This window comes from Pinus tabuliformis, chromosome 7 (assembly GCF_031772625.1).
Source record: "Pinus tabuliformis cultivar Carrire ecotype Pingquan chromosome 7, CPIR1, whole genome shotgun sequence".
In the NCBI taxonomy this organism is placed as follows: Eukaryota; Viridiplantae; Streptophyta; class Pinopsida; order Pinales; family Pinaceae; genus Pinus; species Pinus tabuliformis.
In genome coordinates, this window is record NC_142293.1 from 598,325,405 (window position 1) to 598,337,522 (window position 12,118).

The following is a 12,118-nucleotide window of genomic DNA, read 5'->3' on the forward strand; positions in this document are numbered from 1 at the left end:
GGAAATCCCTACCTGTCTACTTTCCAACCCAAGTAGAATTTTTGAGTTTGGTGCCGATTTGCCCCTCCAAAACCTCAATCTCCCAAGACTACTTCCTGTGTGTGAAATTAGGGGCAGAGAGGTCATTTTTTGGGTGTTTTTGACCTCCTAAGGACTCAAAACTTGCCCAAATTTCTTGGCCAAGCACCAACAGTCATGATTTTCCATGAAAAATCCAAAACTAGAAACTTTTTTTGCATTTGGAGCCTCCTATTGTAAGCGTGGGCCACGTGGCGTGGCGCAGAGGGAGAAAAACCCTGTTTTTTGTACAAAAATTTCCAAAAATACCAAAAATGCCCCAAATTTCTTGAAATTTTGGTTGGAGCTTCCTTATCAAGTGTTATGTTGGGCTAAAAAGGCCTCGTCCAATATCTAAAGGCGATCAAGCTCCATTTGCCTCTTTTGCTTCTTGATTGCCTTCCTCAATTTCGCCTTCAAATTCCTGATTCGAGCCTTGCACACTTTGTTGCGCGCCATGTAAAGAAAAGCCATGTGTCTCAGCAATGCATGGTCTTTGTTGGCATTTTCCAACAACCGCTCTAAGTGCATGTTCACTCTCTCAAGATTGGCCTCCCGATCCTCATTAATTTCTTGCTCTAATGATGTGAGCTCAACTCTTCTCCTTTGTGCAGCTTGGCGATGCTCACGAATGTTTTGTAGCTCCATGATCGCTTGCCGATCCTCAAGCTATTTGTTCCTCTGCTCCAATTATTTCATGGTACACTTAGCCCTCTCCAAGTCAAGGGATAAGGCTTTGATCTCTGATTGCTGCTCCTGGATGATCTCTCTAAGTTTGGCGCTTTGTGGACCCGTATCTATATCATCATCATGAAGGAGAATGAATTTGGTTTCTCATTCGCCTGATGGCTCACCTGAAGGCCCCTCATCCTACATTGGCTCCTTGCCTTTGTCTTGTACCTGTGATGTTGATGGAGGAAGCGAGGCCCCTTCCACCCTGGGTGGACATAACACTCGCTTTGCCACTGCAAACAAATGTCTAGTGCCTCTCTGATATGTGATAAAAACTAGCACATTAGCAGTCTCATGGTGCTCATACTGATGAGAAGGTTCACCCTCATGCTTAACCTCTGATACTCCCCGTGAAGCTCTGAAGAAGTCACGAGAGATGAAATCATCCCAAGTGATGCCCTGCAATCCAAGCTGATGAACCACAAAAATCTTAATAAGAGCAAAATGATATACACTGTTAAGTTGCTGCTAAGAAGTTTTACGCTGTATAAAGGTGGTCATCCTCTCAATGTTCCGGCAAATGAAATACGGAATGTTCATCATTTGTACCCTAGTGAAATGCATGAGCAACCTGATGTGATAAGCATAAAGACGAGAGAACCGTCCCTCACAGCTGAAATATTTCATGATCAATCTCATTAGTGGAGCATATTCATCTTTCAGATAATGAAACGAGAACACTCTCTTGAGCTACCTCAAGCAACTGGTTTTAATGTATGGCTCATAATGGTGCTGATCAATCTTTTGTTTCTTGTGCCATGGTTCACCAATATTTGGTATACCGGTTGCTAATGAGACAGATTCTGGTGTAAGTGTGAAGGTGACACCAGCCAAGATAGCTTGATCTCCCTGCAAGTGCAGCACAAAAAGACGCGCCAACTCATGATGAAATTGGACACTAGCCACCTTTCGACAAAACTCATAGCATGACTGATGCTGAAAACACTGCATAGCAAGAGAGCAGGCCTGCAATTCTGTAAGGGTGGTCGGTTCTTCCCTAACATGTTTGCCACTTTTATGAGGTCTCCGGGGTGCCTGTTCTTCCAAGGGAGAATCACTTTGGGTTTCTACCTCATAGTCCGACGAATGCTTAGATGCCATGACTGCTATACAAAAAACCTTGAAGACAAGTTGACTGCTGTGTATGAACTATACTTGAACTGCTCTTTTTGGTGTTGCATTTCAATTTCTGGCAAATCTAGGCAAAGTATGAGCAATTTGGTGAAGTTTCCAGTAATTTTTGGGCTTGAGGCTATATGCACCATGCTCAAAACCCAATGCGCCGCACTCTCTATGTGTGTTGCGCCCGTTCAAATTTACACTGGGCGGAAATCCCCAATGCATCGTGCACTTCCAGTGCGCTGCGCCGCCTGTTATATGCATCGTGCCCGTTAGCTGCAAGCCAGTTCTTTCCAAAACATGCACTGCTCTCGCAAATTCGCCTTGAAATTATTTTCTCCAACCTTGGCATGCAAAATGACTTTCATCTTCATGGAAAAACTTTTATATAGACATCAATTTGATTTTTGTTTCTCCAAAAGCCATTTTGTAATGTTTTGCAATTGACACTTTTTCACAATTAATAGAACTCTGACCTTTTTTTTTCCTCCTTGATTTTTGGTTGAAATGATGAATTTCTTGGTAATTTTTTGCAGGGATAGCTGACATGGAATTTGGCAAAGGAGACCGGGGTTGCACCTGGAGAATTCAAGAACTGAAAATTTTGAAAAATTATTACAAAAAGGAAATGTCTACTTATCTTCAAAACAGAGTTTTGAAGAAAAGTCATAATCCATCCATATGACAATAAGAATATTTTGAAATAACAACTTATCGAGGACCTCCCTCTGGCCTGCTAGCTTTATTAGACTTTTTCGAAGGCCAAATTGACTAACCCTAGACCTAATGACTAAAATGACTGTTATGACCTAGAAACTGCAACAGGACTGCAAATGACTTTAAGATTCGATTTTGATGGACAAACCTGAGCCAGCAGTGCAAAGCATGAGGGGGATGAATGAAAAAAATCCCCTCTGTCAGATTTATGGCATGCTCCTAAGGAAATGCAACTGATCGAAAGCGATGGGACACCTAAACATGAAATGCAAAAAGAGCATTGATCTCTGACAGAGGGATGACTAGACCGACTCTAACAGATGCCACACAAACTGATTGGGTTCTTGATCCAAGTGGATATGGGTGGCCACCCACCTATTCCACTTGGTTCCTCACCACTCTCTCTTTCAGTTTGTCTGATTCCTTAATTGTAGCACAATTTACTATTTTTGGCAGTTTTTAGGTCCTGAACTTCTATAGCTTTTTTGAGGCTCTAAATGATGTTTTTTAGGAAAAATGGGAAAGAATGAGCCTCAAACTTATGCTTTCAATCAAAATTTGTAGTCTTCAGATAGATATTTCTAATGAGGTATTGTGTGCATCAAACAGAGATCGTATGCCAAAGTTACGACCCCGGGAAGGTGATGTATGAATTTACCCAAACAGGGCCCATAGTTTTGGCACTTCATCTCCTGGGGTTAGGTTTTTGGATGTTAAAGGTTTCCATTATTTCTCAATAATAAATAGGCCTTCATGCCTCATTGTAACATAGTTCATAGCCATGTACCCACCACATCGCTTCTTAGAGATGAGCTTTCATCACCTGAGCTAGTTTATTTCCATTTTTTATGTAAGTATATTTCAGTTGTTTGATATTAATGAAATGAAGTTATATTCATATTGCATATATGTGTTTATGTTTATATCTATATTTTTTTTTGTTCCTGCATAAGCATGGATCAGTGGTATCAAAGTGGTCTGCTCTTTCTCTGTTTTTCTTTGCATGTCCTCCACAAGGTCTGGGTATAAAGAGTTAGGGCTTGAACTAGTTGAACCTTTGCAAGACTAGCCTCATAAACTGCAATGGCCTCCCATGGTAGAAGAAAAGAAAGACGAGGGAGTGGGAGATCTCTTCCAAATATTTCTCGAAGAATCCCTCGAGTGACAAAGTAATGCAATATTTATGGACAACTTTGCCCAAATCCTTCAAGAAATTCCCATAAGTGATGCATATTCATTCGATTGCCACTCTAGACGCACCACTCCCTTAAAGGTACAAGTCAAATTTGATATTCCCATATTTAAAGGCCAGATAAGTGCAAATGCCATAGATAGATGGTTAAATTTATTGGAAGGGTATTTTTCGGCTCATGATTTTTCTAGTAGGGAAAAGATTACTTTTACACTCTTGAAAGTTGCCCCCCACATTAAGGATTGGAGGGAAACCTACTGTGAGCAGAAGGATGTGTTAGAAATTATATATTATGGAGCAATGGAACACATAAAATATTGCAGAGATATAAACACAGAAAACACATAAAACAAGAGAGACACAGATATACATGGTTCACCTAGTTTGGGCTACGTCCACCCCGAACAGCCGGTCCTTCCTTTCTATTATCCAACAAAATGAAGAGACACAACCTACAGCAGATCCACTGTAATATCCTATGTTTTCTCTCACAGTCTCACCTCTATATTTCCCGCTCACAGAATACACATCTATCACACGGCCTCAAATACAATGCCCTCATACAAAGAGAGGGGTTGCCTTCTAGGGAAAAAAACCATAAACTAAACATAAGTTCTATCGTCAGATCATCCGCCTAATGAACGGCCCAGATTGACTAGAAATTACTATACTTTTACAAGGCAATTTTACAGCTGTTTTTAGCCCCCCCTAGACCCCCCCTGCAGTGAATATTTTACGGGCGGCAGTTGCCGCCCCCATTTCGAACTGGGGTCCAATGTGGCGATACCTTTGAATATAGAAGATAATCAGGCTCCACACCCAACAATCTCCCACTTGGAGACTGATTGTAGCAACTCCATGCTACTCCATTTGCCGGACAATGGCTCCTCTTTGGACTTGGATGTTTCTCATCTTCATTGTCATCCTTGAAGACCAATTGAAACTGAGCATATTCTCAGTTTCTCCCTGGTTACAACTTTTGTTATCATATCTGCAGGATTCTGGCTACTGTCTATCTTTTCCAGCTTCAACTCTCCAACTTCCAACACTGATCGTATGAAATGGTACTTGAGTTGTATGTGTTTAGTCCTGGAATGAAATGTTGGGTTCTTTGCAAGATGAATGGCACTTTGGCTATCACTGTATAAGGTGCTCATATCATGCTTCTTACCCAATTCACCCATAAACCTTTGTAACCAAATCATTTCTTTACTAGCCTCTGTAGTAGCAACATACTCTGCTTCTGTTGTTGAAAGTGCAACAACACTTTGGATTTTTGAAACCCCACTGACAGTTGTTCCTACAACAGTAAATACATATCCTGTAGTGCTCCTGTTGTTATCTCTGTCACCTGCCATATCTGCATCAACATATCCTTGTAGGGAGATGTTTGAACCACCAAAGCATAATGCTTGATTTGTGGTACCTTTCAAATATCTGAGAATCCATTTCATTGCCATCCAATGTTCCTTTCCTGGATTGTTCATGTACCTACTTACAACTCCCACTGCATGTGCAATATCAGGCCTTGTGCAGACCATTGCATACATTAAGCTTCCAACTGCTGATGCATATGGAACTTTAGACATATAATCCTTGTCTTCTTGGGTCTTTGGGCACATTTCCTTGCTAAGTTTGAAATGGCTAGCAAAAGGTGTACTAACTAGTTTTGCATTGTGCATGTTAAATCTTTTCAACACCTTTTGTATGTACTCATTCTGAGACAATGTTAATTTATGATTTTTCCTGTCTCTAGTTATTCTCATACCAAGGATTTGTTTTGCAGCTCCCAAATCCTTCATTGCAAATGAATTTGCCAATTTTCTTTTGAGCACATTTATTTCCTGCATGTTAGATCCTACAAAAAGCATGTCATCTACATACAATAACAATATAATATAGTTGCCATCATTTTTCTTTTGCAAATAAACACAATGGTCAGAGTGACATCTAGTATAACCTTGTTCCGACATAAACTTGTCAAATTTTAGATACCATTGCCTTGGAGCCTGTTTTAAGCCATACAAGCTCTTCTTCAACCTGCACACTAGTTTCTCCTTCCCTTTCACCTCATATCCTTGTGGCTGTTGCATATATATCTCTTCCTCCAAATCCCGATGGAGAAAGGTTGTCTTTACATCTAACTACTCAAGATGCAAATCTTCAGCTGCTACATGACTTAAAATAGTTCTAATTGAAGTCATTTTAACAACAGGAGAAAATATTTCATCAAAATCAATACCTTTCTTCTGTGCAAACCCCTTCACCACAAGTCTAGCTTTATACCTTTGTTTTCCTCCATCTTCTTCCTTCAGCCTGTAAACCCATTTACTCTTCAATGTAGTTTTTCCTACAGGCAACCTGACTAAATCCCAAGTCTGGTTATGCATTAAGGAGTCCATCTCTTCTTCCATGGCTACCTCCCACTTCTTCCTGCTTTCAACCTGCATTTCTTCTTCATAACATTCGGGTTCACCGGAATCAGTCAACAATAAATAATATAATGAAGGATAGTATCGTTCAGGGGGTCTAATTATCCTGGTAGATCTTCTAACACCACTTTTAGGTGTTTGGGGTGCCTGTTGTTGTTGTGGTGGTTGCTGTTGTTGTGGTTGTTGATTATTATTATTTTCAGGCACCTTTACTTTTTTAGTGATTTCATCAAGAACTATGTATTCCTTATTTTCCTTTTCCTATTTCTTTTCCTGCAACTAATTCTTATACATGACCTTTTCATTGAATATGAAATCTCTGCTCCTAATGATTTTTTGATTTTCATAATCATATAAGCGATAACCAAAATCATTAACACCATATCCAATAAAGGTACATCTCTTTGACTTTGCCTCAAGCTTTGTTCTATTTTCTTTATCAATATGGACAAAAGCCTCACAACCAAAAGGATTTAAAATAGAGTAGTTTACCTTTTTACCTGTCCATGCTTCTTCTGGAACACCACCATCCAAGGAACTTGAAGGCCCTCTGTTTATTAGATAAACAACAGTATCTACTGCATCTGCCCAAAACTGTAAAGGCAATCCTACATGCAATATCATGCACCTTGCATGCTCCATGATTGTTCTATTCATCCTTTCTGACACACCATTTTCTTGTGGTGTTCTTGGAACTGTCTTCTCTATGTGAATTCCATGCTCTGAACAGTACCTATCAAACTCTTTGCTGCAATATTCACCTCCATTGTCTGATCTAAGACACTTCAATTTCTTTCCTATCTCAATCTCAACCAAAGCTTTCCATTTCTTGAAAGTATCAAATACATCGGATTTATTCTTAATACAATAAATCTAAGTTTTTCTAGTTGCATCATCAATAAAAGTAACATAAAAACGAGAGCCACCGAGAGATGATACCTGAGCAGGTCCCCATACATCTGTATGCACAAGCTCTAATTTTTCATTCTTCTTTTCTTTCCCAACTCTAAAAAATCTAACTCTCTTCTGTTTTCCATAAATGCAATTCTCACAGAAGTCCAAATCAACATTCTTCAAGCCCGACAACAAATTCCTTGAGTGAAGAATCTTCATCCCCTTTTCACTCATTTGTCCGAGCCTATGATGCCATAATACTGCATCTGCTCCTTTGGAAGTTAAAGCATTAACAGAGTTAGAAATACCATTGCATAAATACAATGTACCAACCTTTTCACCTTTTGCTATTACCAGGGCTCCTTTGGTGACCTTCCAAGCTTTATCTGTGACAGTTGTCACACAACCTTCACTGCCTAACTGCTCTGTTGAAATCAGATTTTTCTTTAGATTTGGAACATGCCTTACCTCCTCTAATAGCCATTGGTTTCCATTCTGCTATTTTACAAGAACCTTACCCATTCCAACGATTTTACAGGGTTTATCATCACCCAGACGAACTTGTCCAAAATCTCCTTGAACATAGTCATGAAAGTATTTCTTATCAGGTGTGGCATGGAATGAAGCCCCTGAATCTACCACCCAGGAATCAGTAATATTTTCGAAAGAAAGAATCAAAGCATCTTGTAACACCTCACCTATCACATTTGCTTCATGATTGTTTTCTTGTTGTGCATCTCCTTCTTTTCCCTTCCGAGATCTACAGTCTTTCTTTAGGTGTCCTTTCTTTCCACATTTCTAGCACACTATCCCCGATCTGGACTTGGATCTGCCTTTCCTTGATTTACTGCAATATCCTGAGCTCTTTCCTCTTTCCATTTTTCTTCCTCTAGACTCTGCACTCAAAGCATTTCCCGATGTCTCACCGGAGCTTTTCCGTCACATTTCCTCGCTAAGGATAGCACCGACAACATCATCAAACTTTAAAGTACTAGATCCAGAAACGGAGTTACTAATGGCCATACCAAACCATTCCAATTTTTTGATAATGAGCACAAGAATAACAGAGCTCTAACTTCATCATCAAAGTTTACCCCTACATAACTTAACTAACTTGTAACTGTATTAAAATCATTTAAATGGTCTGCAACAGATCCACCTTTCGACATCTTCATATTAAATAACCGTTTCATAAGAAATACCTTGTTTGAGGCCGAGGGTTTTTCATATAGTTTCGACAACACATGAATCAAACCATCTGTCATGGTTTCCTTCGAAATGTTGAAGGCGACTGACGCAGCAAGGCACAACTGTATTGTTCCGAGTGCCTTTCTATCGAGAAGGTTCCATTCTTCGTCTGTCATACCCGTTGGCATCTTTGATTTTCCGCCCAATGGTAGGTATAGATCTTTCTGATACAGATAATCTTCCATCTGCATCTCCCACAGTGAGAAGTTTTGGCCGTTAAATTTCTCGACCCTAAACTTACCATCTTCCGCCATTGCTCCCACTCGAACTAGGAACCCTTCTTTCCTGCGAGTTTATCAGCCAAATAGACCTTCGGCTCTGATACCAGTTGTTAGAAATTATATATTATGGAGCAATGGAACACATAAAATATTGCAGAGATATAAACACAGAAAACACATAAAACAAGAGAGACACAGATATATGTGGTTCACCCAGTTTGAGCTACGTCCACCCCGAACAGCCAGTCCTTCCTTTCTATTATCCAGCAAAATGAAGAGACACAACCTACAACAGATCCGCTGTAATATCCTCTGTTTTCTCTCACAGTCTCACCTCTCTATTTCCCGCTCACAGAATACACATCTATCACACAACCTCAAATACAATGCCCTCATACAAAAAGAGGGGTTGCCTTCTAGGGCAAAAAACCCTAAACTAAACATAAGTTCTACCGTCAGATCATCCGCCTAATGAACGGCCTAGATTGACTAGAAATTACTATACTTTTACAAGGCAATTTTATAGTTGCTTTTAGCCCCCCCCCCTGGACCCCCCCTGCAGCGAATATTTTACGGGTCATCCTTATATACCCATGATCCTCCTGGTGGCCGAGCTAAAGGCTTCAGAATCATATCCATGTTCTGAATCTAAGTTAAAACCTAAAAAAGGTAATGACAAAGGGAAGCATATTATTGATGCAGATCCCATCACCACTGTTGCCACCAATAAGATCGAGAATATTGAGCCCGAAGATCTAGAGGAGGGGGACCGTCCCTTCCAATCATAAATGTGGGTGAAGGTTTCGTCACTACAATTCATTGTCAACAATAAGAGCGAAAAGAACCCCATTTCAGTAGATGTCATGAAGTATTTGGGCCTATCAACCACACCACACCTGCAACCGTACACCATTGAGTGGCTTCACCAAGGACAAGATCTTCGTGTTAGCTAGCAGTACCGCCTTCCATACAACATCAAACCCCTCATGGGTGAGGTATTGTGTGATGTTTCTCCTCTTGAAGTTTGTGATGTATTATTAGGCCAACCATAGTTGTGCAAGCATCATGTTGTATATGAGTCGAGGCCTCACACTATTATTATTTCATTGGGTAATAAGTTATACAGGATACCAAAGGTAGCCCCACTTACTACCATCTCTTTGATCTCTGCTAAGCAATGCTGTAAGATCATCTCCCAAACTAGGAAATTTATTTTCTTTGTGTTTCACTTTCAAACTAAGGGGAAGATCATAGCCATATCCATGGCACCTAGGAAGGGTTCCTCCACACAGCAGAAGCAAGAGGATTCGGTCATGGAAGAATACAAGGACATCTTCTCCTCACCCACAAGGGTACCCTTGCACTGTCAGGTCAAGCATTCAATCGATCTAACTCTCGGAGGACCTCTACCCAATGGGCTAATATATCATCGTACCATTCTAAAAAATGAAGAGATCAAGTGGCAAATCCAAGAGTTGCTACAAAAAGGGCACATATAACCAAGTTCCTCGCCTTGTGGGAGCCCACACTTGTACATAAGAAGGATGGGACCTGAAGGCTCTGCATTTGTTATCAAGAACTAAAGAAAATTATTGTCAGGAACTGGTATCCAATCCCATGGATTGATGACCTTCTAGACCAGCTCAAGGGGGCCAATTATTTCAACAAGATCGATCTAAAGTTTGGTTATCACTAGGTTCCAATAGAGCCCACAAATGTATGGAAGACTTCCTTCAAATCGAAGGAAGGCCTTTTTAATGGATGGTTATGCCCTTTGGGTAGACAAAATCCCCAGATACACTAATGAGGCTAATGGATGACTTCTTCTGGCCCTTCACAAACTAATTCATGGTTTTTTATCTGAATGACATCCTCATCTTTAACAAGAGTTGGGAAGAACACTTGCAACACATTTGGTAGGTCCTTACCCTTTAATAGCACAAACTGTGTGCCAACTTGGATAAATGCACCTTTAGAATGAGCCAATTCCAATATATGGGTTACATAATAGATGAGTGTGGCATGCATGTGGATCTGATTAAGATCCAAGTCATTCGAGATTGTCCAGCCCTGATCACTTTAACAAAGCTTCGTAGCTTTTTGGGCCTTGCAAATTTTTATTGAAGGTTCATGTTGGGATTATCCCATATCACTTGGCCTTTGAGTCAGATTACCAAGGTGGAGAAAAAGAAATTTTTTCCTGTTCCAAGTCCCAACAGAAGGCATTCATTAAGTTGAAGTGTTGTCTCTGCTCTGCACTGATACTCATATTTCCATACCTACAACAACCATTTGAAATTGAGACAGATGCCTCTAACTATGCTATTGGTGTAGTCCTCACCCAAAACGGGCACCCAGTGGCCTATCATAATGAGACACTTTCCAATACAATTCAGAAGTACCCCACCTCTGATGAAGAGATGTACTCCATCCTCAAGGCTTGTGGCAATGTAAGTATTACAATTTTGGGAAGGAGATGACCATCCACACCGATCACCGACCTCTTTAGTTTATACAGACACAAGGGATGTTGCGGAACTATCGTCATCAAAAGTGGTCTACATATTTTCAACAATTCCACTTGAACATTAAATACAAAAAGCTAATCACCAATCATGTTGTGGACTTCCTCAATCGGCCCCTAGTTGTAGCACTGACTACTATTCTCAACTCTTATGGACACAAGACCTCTAGATGGCCGCAACTATACAAAAATGATCCAGAGTTCACTTCCACATACCATATGCTAGTAGATGGCAAGAAAGTTCCCAATTCCCACCTCTAGGATGCGTTTTTATGCTAACTAGGCCACCTTTATGTTCCTTCAATTGAGTGTGCCAAGATGATTTAGGAGGCGCACTACAGTTGGGTCATAAGATACTCTAGTGTGGAGAAAATTGTGGATGTACTACAAAATTACTTTTATTGGCCAAAACTCTAACTGGATGTTGGAAAATATATCAGATCTTGCATTGTCTGCACCATCGCCAAGACAACCATTAATAAGTAAGGCTTGTACACTCCTCTTCCTACTCCTAGCCAACCTTGGGAATCCATCTCCATGGACTATATGTTTGGCCTCCCTTCTACCAAGCATGGTAATGAATGTGCATTTGTGGTCATGGACATATTTTCAAAGATGGTTATATTAGCAACCTACAAGAAGATATCACAGCAAAGGAAACTACCAAACTCTTCTTTGAACGAGGTTGGGTACATTTTGGGATCCCGCAGACCATTATATCAGATTGAGATAGCAGGTTCCTAAGCACATTCTGGTCCATCCTATGGACACTATTGGGCACCAAGCTCACCAATTCGATTACATTCCATCCCCAGACTGATGGCCAGACAAAGGTCATCAATAGGATGATAATTCACATACTCCACATGTACAACTCCAAGCATCCACGAACCAGGGATGAGATTCTTCCCTATGTGCAACATAGTTATAGCAGAGCTCTCCATAGCTCGACTAGTCACAGTCCCTTTCAAGTGGGTTTGAA